Source organism: Dermacentor andersoni, chromosome 2, assembly GCF_023375885.2.
Source record: "Dermacentor andersoni chromosome 2, qqDerAnde1_hic_scaffold, whole genome shotgun sequence".
NCBI lineage: Eukaryota > Metazoa > Arthropoda > Arachnida > Ixodida > Ixodidae > Dermacentor > Dermacentor andersoni.
In genome coordinates, this window is record NC_092815.1 from 229,860,349 (window position 1) to 229,875,352 (window position 15,004).

Genomic DNA, 15,004 nt, shown 5'->3' on the forward strand with positions numbered 1-15,004 from the left:
GAGTAGCCAGATTTTGAGAAGTACATCTTTAGCAGAGTCTATAGGTGCTGGCTTTTGGTGTGGAGAGACAAGCAGCTTCATAGCTTCCCTCCTGTCTCTTGTCATTGTGTCAGCAAACTGAAATGAAAACTCTCGAAACAGTATATTTGCTAATGAGGAATCTTTGCAAGGCACATTGTGAAGCGCATGCCGATGAATTGCTTCAACCTTTTACATTAAACAAATTATGCCATGTGCTGTCGAGAGGCAAATAAAGCTGTTCGCTTTAAAAATTAACAATAATATCCGCAGTTTGTGAAGTGATTGAGATATTGTTACCCAGTACCTTCAACAAAGATGTTATGGGAAACAGTGCAAGGAACTAGCATACTTACACTAATTGCAGGTATTTGGCGGAGTTGTATGGGAGACAAGATAGCCAACCAATTTTCCTCTAATGCATGTGAGCTTTGTCATCCTCATGGTGTAATGTAATCGTTTCAGGTAGCGGATAAAGAATGTGTGGCAACATGAAATGGCCTTTGACGACACAAGCGAGTAGTGGATGCCACACTTCAGTTCTAATTAAAGTTACATCAGCACAGAGCATGTATGCTACGACCAAGTTGGGTCCATACTTTGGATTACTGTGTACAGTGTCACTCTCTTCTGCATTGCAGAAGATGGAAGCCAGTGTTTCTTTGCTGTTGCCATTTCAATTTAGTATATTTTCATGTTTTCATGCTCTGCAAAATACAGCCAGAGGTTGCACGGTCTTGAAATGAAGACTACTTTTTGTGTTTTCAAGATAAAGTTTTAGCTATAATAAACGGAATTTCCAAAAAACAAATTTTATGTTTGGCCTGCCTTCTTTTGGGTGATCAAACATGGGAGCCATTGAGGCATCATGGCTCATACGTGCTCCATTTATGCTTGAGAGGTGTGTGCACAATGCTCCTTGCATGTTGAAAAAAAAAAATGGAGACCACCCATAATTGGTGTTGGTTTGCTTTCTTAGCCACAAGTGTTATCTGAAAATATAGCTGGTTTTTGTTACTCTTTCTGGCGGTGCGTTTTAGATGCATAAAAATTATGATGGATGTGCATGTTCAGTGTGATTGCAGGAACGAGAAACTTTACTAGAAGATCCTTTGCAAGAGATGCAAGTGCTTGCCCATTTCATGAAAAAAAAAAGGCTTTGTTTTCATTGTATACAGTAAGCTAAGGGTCAGGCGGACTTGATCACAAAAGCAAAGAGAGAAATTGGTTGACAGAGAAATGCAAAGCCTGCTGACCACATCGTAACTGTCTAGCGCATAGACAACACCTGCACGTTGGCCAACAGCATGGGAAAGAAGGGATGGAAAGATGAGAGATTGCCATGAAGCACATGTGGTGAAAAGGAGAATGAAGCAAGAATTGGTAGCATTCAGAAAAAGCTAGATATTCTTGAGAAAACTGAAACATTGGACAAATAATAGCAACCTTTATTAAGTCTTACTGCCGTATTCAGCAATACATCTTGAAGCTCATGCTTGACTTGATATAAATGACGTATGGTGTGAATGTGCCCAAGATGCTCATTGCATTGCTTATGGTGTGTTCACGACAGGCGTCATTTAAATCGAGTCAAGCATGGGCTTCAAGTTAAGATGCATTTCTGAATACGGGGGTTAGTGTTATGGCATGGTGAGGCTCTCTGGAATGAAGCCTTCATGAACTAGAGAATAGATGTGCCCGTGAGAACCTACTTTTACGTATTATCGCAGATATCTGAATCACAGGAGCAGTCTGAAGCATGTGGTAGGTTTGTGAAGAATTTCCGAGAAACCTGCATGGGTTTTCTCTGTAACAGTTTGCTACAATCGGGTGTATGACTCATTTTACATTTCCTGATCACCTTGCATATTTCCGCACAATGCTTTCGTCATTACTGTTCAGATTCATTACTATTCAGTGGTTCTTGTTTAACAAAATGGAGTCATGAGAAAAGAAGGAAAAAGGGAATTTTTAGGCACTGAAAAGGCAATACAGGCATGAATGTCAAAAGAGGCACTTGTAGACAGGATAAATGCAAGATTACCTAGTTTACATGGCCATAGTTTGTGCTTACAAAGAAGGCAGAAGAAGGATGCGAGGAAAAAATAAGCATTTCGTCTGAGGTTCCTCTCATTATGAAGCTATTTACAATGATGAGAGCTAAATACAAAAAGTGTGGTCCTAATGAACGGACACGTTCTCCCAGTTGCAATTCATAGTTTAAGTAAGATTTTGAGGGACTTCAATCGCACCTCAAAAAGAAGTCCATGATCAATAAACAGTGCAGAAAGCCAGTATAACAGTTTTCATTGACAGTGAGTTGGCCCTAGGATATGATCCAGTTTGCATCTTCAATAAAATGGCTATTGATTGGCTACTATTGATCTGTACAATAAGCGCAGCACGCATACAGAACAGCACACAGTCCCATTTATGCCTTGGGCCTCACTTATACCATGTTAAAATTGTGGAAATACAACAGATTCATAAAACCAGCTCTCTTTATCACCTTATCTTAGGGAGGGACTTGTCGATGTTACAGTGCAGAGCACGAACATTTCCTTAGGAGAAGGCTTCCAGTTATTTATGTATATGGCAGAGGTTCATTACCTCTTGAAAACTGTTCTGCATAACACTCGTGCTTCTTCACACATCTGTCACGATCCATCAAATACGGGATAAGTTGGGTGCTGCAGATAAATGGTTCCTGCAGAGCCTAAAGCTACAGCATCAATAGGTAGCTAAATTTTCATTCTTGATGTTTGGTCCAGTTCTCTGAAACATACACATAGAACTGAAACTGTTCAATCTGAATACCAATATCAAATGTGTTATTTTGGGGCTTCAATGATTTGCTGAAGTTGATGGAAAGTGAAGGACTGTATAGAAAAAATGGCTGTAAGGTCAACTATCATCTGCGCATAACCTTTCAGATACTGCACTAAATATAATCTAAAACACATGAAAAGTTTTTATAGAACAAAGTACAGCCACACTGGATTACGCTGGCATCATTATCATATGTCACTGGTGTGGCACTTCACAATGTGGGAACCACCATGGCTCGTACAATGCTCCGAAGGATACATTGCAATAGCGCAACTATGCTCAATGGCATTTGAACTGTTCCTTGCAATTTACAACTTCTAGCCATGCACTTATTCATTTATGACTTGGATGGTCGTGAAGCCTAAGTGCTTTTCTACCTAGCAATACTGCAAGCTTGTCTGCTGACACTAGCTGCACAAAAGAGCAACAGTAGCTTGTGCTCCAGCAGAACTTGAGGGCGGATTACAAGTTCTTGCCACACTATAGATGAGAAATATGAACATACTCCTAAGCTTCAATATCTTAGCTGGTGTAAAGCTGCAATACAGGTACTGCACTCCCTTAATTGCACTGCTTACAGCTGTCAAACTATACCTCTGGTGCTATGCACATTTTGGGGATGGCAAGAAGTTCCACTAGACAAGGTATCAACCACACAGGCATCTAAAACATTGAGTTAAGGGTGTTTAAGACTGACTAAACACAATTTGCCATTTGGCTTGGATCTCGATTCCTTTCCCCTCTAGTGTCATTGAGTGAAGAACCACAACACTGAGGAGTAAAGTAGCAATGCTTTGTTGTTTTGCCAGTTTACTAATAGCAAGAAACTACGCTCTAGCACTGTAGCATAATGAAAGAACAAAAGGTCAAGTATATTGAGCAAGCTTGATCAACCAGCTCTCCAGTAGTCTGGGCCCCACGTCAGAGGGTATCGTCGTATGGTGTCATGACTACAAAAGTGCATGAAGCCTACTAGAGGCTGCAGTTTCAGTAGAAGGTAGGGGATAACCCCTAATTAAGGGTAAGCCTTTGCTTTTGACAATGATCGGCCAAATTTAATCACGATTTCCCACTTCTCCGCCGGTGCAGAAATGCCATCGTCCTTTTAAGATTGGCCACATTAAAAAATGTACGTACGTACAGTCCTATACACTGCGGCTGGTCGCGTCGCAATCCCGTGTTTCTCTAGTTTTAACGCCCGCGCAATACGTATGTAGTACTCAACAATCGGTTTGCTCTGGCGCAGTTAGAAGACGATCGTCGTCGTGCTCTTTGCGCATAACAAACGCGTCACACACGCACACACACAACTCGATTGTGCAACACGCGCTGTTCCACCTTGTATCGCTTCGTTCGTGGTCGTGCTGTTTGCGCGAACAAACGCGTCACACACGCAACTCGATTGCTCTGCGCACACTAAACGCCAAAACGCGATGTTCCACCTTCGTTCGTGGTCGTGCTATTTTGCGCATACACCTTCGTCACACACACACAGCTTCGATTGCCGTAAAACGCGCTGTTCCACCTTGTATCGCTTCGTTCGTGGTCGTGCTGCTTGCGTGCACCCTGTCGCCATAGAATAAAGACTAAAAACCCTGCGCTAGCGCATACTTCTATGGGCCTCGCGCGCGCGCGCATGGGGACTAGGGCGTTTCAGGAGCAAGGCGCGTTTTTTGCACGACAACTAGGGACCTAGGCTCCCCTAGGGCGAAAAGTTACCTAGATACATAGTTCCCTTTGGTGCCGCGGGGGCGGCACTGCAGTCGACCGGCTGCACAGGCGAGCGAATGTAAATGCGCGGCCGGGAATCGAGCTCGCGTCGTCAAGCTCAGCGTCGCAACACGCATGCATTTACCGCGAACAAGCAGCGGATGTCAACACAATTCAACAACGCGGCATGACTAAACAAACGGTTGGGCGCTAAAAACAGGCATATCACTATTCCGTTTCATCGAGCAGCCGCGATATTGCACGCGAATACGAAAGTATGGTGCTTACTTGACTCGGCGCACTGCAATTATCCATGCTTGTCGTCTGACCTTCTCGTACCACTTCCCCGGAAATCTGTAGAATTTCACGGGCGGCGTTCGACCTTTCGTGTTTTCGAGGCTGTTATGGCAATCAACAATACAGCAGTATTGCGTGCCACCTTTCTTGGCTGATGAGGTCGCACTCGCCATCGCAAAAACAACGCGCCCGAGCCAGCACGAGCGCTCCCGCCGAACAGATCACGGGCGCGCGCTCGCGCAGCGACGACCCTCGAAACTTCCATCGGTCCGCTAGGGGAGCATTCGGCGCTGGTGCCGCGCGGGCAAACTTTAGGTTGCCTCGTCTATAGGCTTGCCTAGTGACATTCGACGTACAGTTGCAGTTATCGTGTTTACCACACGGCGGTGCTAAAACTACCTAATATCTTTATGTCAACACTAGCATGGAACACGCATACCGATTCTTGATCGAGCCACAATCGCAAAGTCGTCGAACCATAGTGTGAATATTGCACATATAATACCTCTACCTGGCCATCTCTGGATGTGTATGATAAGCAACTTCCATGACTGTACCTCGCAGCACTGCATGTGCGCGCTTTGAAACGTAGCATTTATGTTCGCGATCGTGTATCAACACTCAAAAAACCACGGGACTTTAGACAAGCAGCGGCAAGGTGCTTGACATCGCGGAGTTGCACCCATGTTTACAATCTAATGAAACGTTAGTGCTTCGGCATTCTTCCAGCACCAAGTTACCAGTGACACTCTAGCGCATATTTTTTCCCGTCATTGGAACGTGCAGCTACATGAAAAAAAAAACAAAAAAAAACATACGTAATAGCTAAGTTTTCCAACGCGCGAGAAGGTGCACACATCGCTCTTGCTGTTGGCACACTCAACATCGCCGTTGCCGCCATCGTTTTCCGTATCGGCGGTCGGTTCGAACATGTACGGCGAAAATACAAGCTGTCCGAGACAGCGAGAAATAATCCTCACAACTCAGCCATGAAGCCAGAACAGAACAGCGTGCTACGCTCTGAAACGGCGGCGGCGACCGGCGACTGCCGCGAATGACGTCACAGCGGCCCCGACCAATCACGGGCAACAGCGGCGTTCGCGCGATGCCCTGAGGCGCTGGTGCGCGTTTTCTTGAAAAAACAGCCGCTTGCGTTTGTTTCCGCCCTTTTTGAACCAGATATTCGTGTTCATGGGACTCACAACTGTAGAATGCCGCAGAGAACTCATTTTTTTTTTTCGAAAAGTGTTTCAGCTTCCCTTTAATCATTTAATGTCTCCCTTTTGTGGATTACTATAATGTTTGCATTCTTCAAGTTTTCTTGGACCCTTGAAGTCGAAAGACACTTTGTATAGAGAGCCGCCAGCTTTTCAAGCAATATGTGTCCATTATCTTTGATTATATCGACTGTTATTGTCTTGCAGCACCCTCCTAACTTCATCGCTAATTATAGAAGGAGCCTCTGTCACCAGTTCATTATTACTTCGATTGTAGGTATCATGGCTGCTTTGGGTACTGTGCAGGTCAGTATAGAATTCTTCCGCTGCTTTTACTATATCTTCGAGATTGCTGATGATTATTACCCTGCCTATCTTTCAGTGCATACACCTTGGTTTGCCCGATGCATAGTTTGCTACTCACTGCTGCTTCCATCTTTCACTGCTTCCTCAGTCTTTCTCACGTTATAATTTCAAATATTGCTTATGTTCTCCTTGTTGATTAGTTTTGACAGTTCCGCGAATTCTATCTGATTTCTTAGGTTGGACACTTTTATTCTTTGTCATTTCTTTATTAGATCCTTTGTTACTTGGGAAAGCCTACCTACTTGTTGCCTAGTGGCCTTACCTACCACTTCATGCTGCTTCTGAAGCCAGCCTACTTACGGTTTCATTCATTGCATCTATGCCATCTTCATCTCTCTGTTCTAAGGCTGCATATTTGTCTGTAAGTGCCAACCTTACTTGATCTGCGTTTGCTCTTATAGCGTATAGGTTGGCTTGTTTAATCCTGACCAATTTTCAAATTGAGGTGAATCCTAGCCCTGACTAACCTATGATCACTACACTTTATCCTACCAAACACTTGTACATCCTGCACTATGCTGGGATAGGCCAATTTCATTTCTTTTTTCAGCATTAGGGCTTTTCAGGTCTACTTTTTGTTCCGGCGCTTCCTGAAGTTGTTAATTATAGGCAGCTTATTCCTTTCCGCGAATTCTTCCGACATCCCAATGGACCATGAATGTCCACTGGATATCCAACGGACGACAATTAGTAGACATTTGGATGTCCTGCGGACATCCACACATATCCTCTGGATGTACTACGGACATCCGTTGGAGCTTAAGGTGCAACCAAGGTGGTTGGTTATCCAGCGAATGTCCCATGGACGTCAAAGCCGGATATGCGGATGTCCCAGGAACGTTTACAGCAGGCTATTCGCTCTTGCAGGGTGTCCACGGGACATCCGTTGGATATGAGTTGTCCGATGGATATCGATTTTTTAAATTTGATTGGACGTACCATGCCGGCACCAGATGTGGTCTTCAACCTTTTGGGCCAGTGACATATTCAATGTTGTTGCAGCATTTATATGCGTTTTTACTGCAGTATTTATTAAATGCTACAACACACAAAGAATTAAGGCATTGATCCTGAAGGAGATCCATCATACTGGTGCACCGCTAGGAAAAGACAATGTTACAGCTTTCATATTTATTAACAGTAAAGCTAAAACAAGCAGAAAACACTGCGCTTTGGTCTTGTGTTATCACAGTACAAGAGCTTCTGTATCCACAGAACAAGCACTGCAAAGCCTATCTTTAATGCTTAAGCCAAATAGCCTGCAAGTGGATGTATTGTCACCAGCTCTAGTGCGTCAGAAAAAACCTCAAAATGTCGGGGGCGATCAGTAGATCAACTCAAATCTTTACACATTTTCTAGGGAAGTATACTTTGGTAAACCTAACACAAAGACAACACCAAGTAATAAAAGTATACAACTGCAAGGCACGATATGATGAGAGACTTGTCTCTAGCCACCAGAAACAATAAATAAGGGCACTTTCATTAACAGAAACATAATGCCATGTATCTGTCACAGCCGTTATTCTCGTCAAGCACAACAATATTCGTACAAATGGATATGGTTGACGTTCAATAGCTTCTACATATGCTAATAAACCTCTAACGCAACTTTATTAAAAGATAAGTGCATGAGACACATCTAAAAACATATAAAGACATTAAATTCCTACATAAACACAAGGAGCTCTGTTGCATCAACCCGATTACAATGTGAGTTCATAAACCATATCTAAAAGTTCCGTTTTATGACATCAAACTAAAAGCCTCGAAAAAAAAACAAGCATAGCTGGGACATCTGGATCAAGCCTACCATTAGCTTACAGATTCCGACTAGATTGCACTAAATATATATACTCCAATGCACTATATGATAATAGACTTGTCTCTTGCCACCAGAAACAATACATAAGGGCACTTTCATTCAAGAAAACATAATGCTATAAATCTGTAACAGCCGTTATTCTAGCCGAGCACAACAATATCCGTACAAATGGACATGGCGTCTACATATGCAAATAAACCTCTAAAGTAACTGAAAGATGAGCGCATGAGACATACATCTAAAAACATTTAAAGAACATTAAATTCCAACATAAGGACCAGAAGCTCTGCTGCATCAACCCTATTACAAAGTGAGGGCTTAAACAATGTAAAAGTTCAATTTTATGACATTAAATTAGGATGCACCAGGAAATCCAAGCATAGGTGGGACATGAGGACCAAGCACACCATTAGCTTATAGATTCTGACTAGATTGCATCAAATATATGCATAATTGCACACAGGCGACCTTGTTTTAGCATAACCAAATAAAGGTAACTATACACTTCCTCAAAAAAATGCAGCCCCTGCCATTCATGACGGGAAATACCGCACTGTATAATAAGAGAAGCTGAATAAAGAAGTTTAACATCAGTATTGGTAAGAATAAAAATGTATCGTAAGATCATATGCAACAGAGAACAAGTCGTGTAAGAGCTGCTGAGCTTACTATCATTAAAGTGCTTCAGTTATCACAATACAGCCACTAATTACACTTTAGGGAGTGACTCTGTAGTATCCTAAGCTCTCCAAAGCAGTTCAGGGATATATTAGCATATTACAATACAGCTTCAGCACGAGAATTTACCTTTTAGAACTATTTTCACAATATCTGAACATTAAACCCAGTCAACAATGCAAACGAAAAACCGCGAATTTCACTATGTGCACAACAGTAGAACAAAGTTCTGTCAGTAGTTTCGAAAAAAAAACATGAGACCTTCTGGAGTATGAAATTACTTGCTTAGAAATACAGAACTCTGCATTGAAGAGTTTGGTAGCAAATCTTACAACAGAGATACTGCCTGAATGTGCTAAAAACTGTTACAAATAGTAAATATACATACAGGAGCAACAATATTTAGCTTAAAGCCCTATTTAAAATTTTGTGCTACTGGTTCCCCATCCTTGCTCAAATTAGGCAAAAAGAGCATTTTATGGTCTCGATTATTCAATTTAATACATGACAATTACTTAACTGGCTTTTAAGTAAAAAATCTAAAGTTGCCTTCGTTTCCCGGAATGCAAGCTGCTTCCAAAGTGGCGCTAGCATAAGTTTGTGTTGCTGCCTGAAGGCAGGTACAGAAAGCAGCAATGGAAGGAGAGTTACCGCGTGTTCTAGAGGAGTGCACAATATGCGGAAACTATACCTGTGCAGGTTTTACAGCTGACTAGACATTTTCACCTATATCGTATGACTGCAAAAGTCTCCAAAGCACTTGGTAACAATGCAACAGAAACTGCACATGACTTTGCAGATCACAATAGCAGTGCATAACAGAGGTACGCTACACTGTGGACATAAGTCAGAAGTCGAACTTGCAATGTCCTTTAGATCAGCTGAATCTTTAAAATGAATTATTCATCAAATAAAAAGAAACACTATGTCGCACATAACCCCAAATGCCTAAAGTGGATGCTACCTGCAAAACACGAATTGTGACAGCCCCCTTCACATTTTTTTAAAGAAAGGGTACTATACTGAAGTGCGGAGGTTGCACACCGGTTGAGAAATACCACCATGAAGTTGTGGTTGAGCTGGTTGCCAACAGTTCATGGTCCTTGTCTTTGCCGTGTGCTATCTGCTGGCATCAGTATCCACAGAATTACCAGGGAATCAGAAGCTGGAATCCTTGGACCCTCCGCTGGGGTGACAGTTTCAGTCAGTATCTGAAGCAGCAAACATTCCATGGCAAAGACTATTGTCAGAAGCTACTTGTGAAATGGGATTTTTATAGGCGTCTACTGTGTAACATCTCATTATCATGGCTTCAGTCGGCTGCAAAGTGGGAACATACAATTCTACACGACTAAGAACAAGGACAAACACGTGGAGAAGGGCAGCAACAAAGATGGTAAAACAAGTACGGAACTTTGGGGCCTTTCTTCCGAGCTGGTTTGTGCAGTGTACAAGAGCCTGGCAGAAGATAATATAAAGAGCATAAAAGTAGGTCACAAGCTCAACACAGATTTCACTATATCGACTACTTAGAACACTTACACATTAGGAATACAGGCACAACATACATTTTTGTGCACTGTTCAGTATTTTACATGATGCCACAATGTGAATTCCATTACCTGCTGCCTGCTGAAGTTGTCCTTGCTTTTGCTTCTGAAACTTGGTGGCAAGGCGCTCGGGGGCATGCCGGGGAGCCACGATGATAGAGGCCTCAACGTCAGCAGCAGTTGCGTTTGGCGCTTGGCGAGCAGCATCTGAAATTTACAAGATTCCTTAAGTAATCTCAACAATAACAGTTGGTGAAAATACAAATTTCAAGAGTCATAAACATTCTGCTGAGCCTACAAAAAAATTGAGAAATAAATTACTGCCTACTCAAAGTCCTTCCACACATTATAAATTTGTTATATTGGATAAAGTTGGGCACTTCAGTTGCACTACCTTTTTGAAATAATAATGAGGCAGAACACCAGCCAAAACGGTCAAATTATTGCTTGGCATTTTTTATTTAGGCTGCTATTTCAGTAACCTCATACCACCTTGCACTGAAAGGCTGTACGGTGATCTTACACTTTATTTATGCCCTTTGCTTTTTTCCCGACAAACTATAATATTTTTAATTTATAGCTTCTAAAGCTCAGCCTGGACCTCTAGGGTGTTACGAAATTGTTCATTTTTTACCATGTAGGCTTCTTTAGTCAACATTAAAATTTGTGCACAGTGAAATTGCAGCATCCTTGCCGTGTTGAAATATGCAACCCATAGCAATGGTGATTACTGACACTGCAAACTTACAAAGTAGATAAACGGGCAGCATTTAAAGAAACACACCAGGACAAGTTCCTCGCTGCTACAAGGAAGATGCATAGAACACGACGCAAAGATGAGCTAATCTTGGAACACGTACTAAACGGTATGCAACTATGGCATTAGTACAAACTGCTTCTTCCATTGGAGCTTGACCATTTTTCGCACATTGATCACAGGCCACGCTTTGAGGTCTGAAAGACCTGAAACAATATAATTGTCAAGTCTTGAAGATTCAAAGGGGTGTGCGTAGAAATCTTCTTTATGCAAAAATTCTGGACCAATGGTGCAAATCTCTTCTGTACCACTCATGGAAGCAATATTTCCTGTAGTAATAATGCGCTCACCCTGCATGCAGCAGTTGTCCGGCTCTTCTATGCTCAGTACAAAATTTTGATACTTCAGAGTTTTGAAGCATTGAAGGCAGCATGTAGGAAGGAGTGGACCATTTTCATAAGGTTGTGTGGGAATAAGATCATGTTGCCTGCAACGCAATTCAGAAGCAGCTGATTGTGCCTCTGCCATTCTCTTTGCAAGTTGTAATGGTTTCCCATCTTTGTGAAGGTGCCTCTTTAATTGCTTCATATTGTTTTCAACGGGAAACGCACTGAAGCAGTCCAATGCACCATGGCATTTGACGTCATCAGACAAGTGTAACAGGCAATGGACATTTAACGACATGTGCTCTTTTCCATACATATGGGCAAAACTGGCAACAATATGTTTCAGGAGTGTCCCGGCATAGTAAGAAAGATGACTGCACAACTGCTTGTTAACCAAAATTGACAGCGAGGTATGGAGAAGCAAGAAACGTTTATAAATGTCATCTACGAGAATGCCGTTAAGAAGAAGAGGCCCTGTGTAGAGCAGAAGTCTAAATTCAACAGCCATCCATCTATCTAACTCATCGACACCCTTAGGCTTATGTGCAAATTCGCGCGGGATGCAGACACGCAAGGCAGTGCCTTTCTCATTGAAAGTATGACGTTGAAGTGGTTCCAGTCGAACATTTAAAGGACCTGAAAGCCACAGGGAAGAAAGCTTCTTCAGAACACCTAACAGAACAACATGCATATAGCCGAAAGGAACATCACACACAGTGCCAAGAGGCAACTCAACAAGGATTGACGTTATTCTGTGATGATCGGTGTCGTGCTGCTGCCTGAAGCTAGCATCTATGCGGAGGGGACACTTTGAATCGGGGAACACAACGTTGCCTTTACGTATGCACCCTCAATGCAGCACTTGGGACAGCCACTGTAGCCACTGTGGCTTTTGGCCATCATTACGAAAGACCGTGCTGGCGCATCACAAACAAGAGCCTTCAGACAAACCTCAATTGGCTTGCCATTGACAACAAGCCCATTCGCCTGCAAATACTTCAACTCATCAAGGAAAGCTCTCAAAAAGTGATTGGATGAATGCGGCTTTGAAGGCCCCGCATAAGCCCCAATAATAAACGGCCCAAAGCCCTCACAACAGTTACTAACTCTACATTATATAGGCCAAAGTTACGTTCTTGAGCTTTTTGCAAGGGGCATACCTTCTACATTGACAATGAGGGAAACAATACTAGGAGGGTCTTTCACGAATTTCAACGAATGTTTAAGCCCGGCAGCGAGACCAAAATGACAGCATTCGCCCGGAGACAGGGCCACCACAAGGTACTCGGTGTTTTCAGGCAAGCAGTTCTGAGGAGTGCACGCACGTCATCAGGGAGGTCAAGTTCGGAAAACATGCTGTAACCTTTATGCAGCTTCAATAGCTGGTTTAATGCATTTAGCTTGATGTTATTCTCAACTGCCCACTGACGCAGAGCCTCTCGAAAGCTTTCTTTAAACAACGGGCACAGAAGAAAAATGCGAGTTTGACATCAGGCTCCAGGTAAATCACCTGAATCACCTGACGAGCTATTTCACGATTGTGTAGAGTCGGCATCACGACTCTCAAAATGTGTGATTTCGTGTGAGGCACTAGTAGATTCACTATGCACAGCTAAGTCATCATGTTTTGCAACTGCCGAGTGTCATATGTAAGAGGCATCGGGCACAAAAAGAAAAGAAGAGGACGATGTGCGCCGACCGGTCCGAACGGCACGAACCCTCGAGGCGCGTAACCCGAGGTGTGATCGGGTGAGAAGCGGCGCCAAGCTGGGATTATCGACGTAGCACGGCGCCAAGAAGGTTGGAGCGCCAGCTTCGCACTGGCGACGGGACCCATGGAGGTTTGGACTGGCCCGTGACGCTAGCTACCCAGGGTGTGGCCGTCGACCTCGGCGACGTTCGAGCGAGGCTCCCTGGGCCTGCTGCAGCCTCCCACGGCAGTGTCGGGCACGCCAGGAATTGGATCCCCCTTCTTCGGCAAACCAGCACGGGCAGTAGTCCCCGGGGCGTCCCGCCGGCACTCGGAGAGGTAGCGGCGGAGCCCGGCGGTAGGCCTAACCAGGAAGACCGGACTGCCGCGTCACCGACATCCGAGACGGAGGAGCTGGTCGGTCGATGCGACGAGAACAAAGCTTGCAAGTCGGCAGTAGCACCGACTGGGTTCAAGAGCCGACGCACATCGAACTTGGAGTTACGTGCGACAACGGAACTTTATAAGAGCGTTCCTTTTTGTTAGCGTGCAGCCATTGGCCAGGGTTGCCAGACTTTCGCGCGAAACGCGCTAAGGACACACGTAGGCGAGGATAAGGACATCGTTTTGGCTATGCAAGTGTAGAGTTTTTGCCAATTGACCTTTGGCTTTTCCTTTTCGACTTTTGACTTTTCTATTTCGAGTTTGAGTAAAAAGTATGTTTGCTGTGCTCGCCTGCGTCTCCCGACTCCATCTCTCTCAACATCCGCACGGCCCCGAGATCAGTAGGACACAAATTGGCGAGCCTGCCAGGATAGAATCCGTACCAGGATACGTCCCGGGATAGGATCCGTCCTAGGATATTTTCAGGATTTTATTTCGGCCCTGTCACTGATCTTGCTGGTTTAGAGATGGAGTGGGAACGTTTGGCAACGATAGCTAAAGATTTAAACCTATCGAAGGAAGAGACGATGGCGTTCTTCGAAAAGCAACACGAACGAGAGTGCGAGCAACACGAACGAACGTGTGAAGAACAGAAACAAGAACAAGAAATTTTAGAATTGAAGATAAAGCTAGCAGAGATTGGCGCCGGCTCTCGTGAAGGCACGAGTACTCCCGGATCGGCGCCATCCGACTCACCTTCTTCCAGGCCAGAACAGATTTGCCCTAGGAAATTGATGGCACCTTTCGATGAGTGGAGGCATGACCTGGATGCGTATTTGCATCGGTTCGAAAGAATAGCAATTGGGCAAGGCTGGGAGAGGAGCAAGTCGGCTAACGCCTTGAGTCTATGTTTAGTGGGCGAGGCTCTGAGTGTCATTGGGCGTATGCCAGCCGAGGAGTCATTAGACTATGACAAGGTCAAGAAAGCTTTCTTGCAAAGATTCAGGTTGACAGCAGAAGGGTTCCGAGAGAAGTTTAGGTCTTGTAAACCTGAAGATTCAGAAACAGGCAAGCAATTCGCGTGTTGGCTCACAAATTATTTTGAGAGGTGAATAGAGCTGTACGAGACGGACAAAGCGTACCAAGGCATTCGCGACAAAGTCGTGGGTGAGCAGTTTCTTGCCAGGTGTAGCAGCAGTTTGGCGATATTCCTTAAGGAAAGAAAACTACAAAGTGTGGAGCAGATTGCAGAACAAACAGATCAATTCGTAGAGGCACAGGGATTGAAAAATTGAGG

General features: G+C 43.9%; 1 protein-coding gene across 1 annotated transcript in view; it reads left to right on the forward strand.

Moving 5' to 3' along the window:
- LOC129387073 (uncharacterized) overlaps nucleotides 1–15,004 on the forward strand; it is a 258,084-nt gene that overhangs the window by 215,497 nt on the left and 27,583 nt on the right. The window lies entirely within an intron of this gene.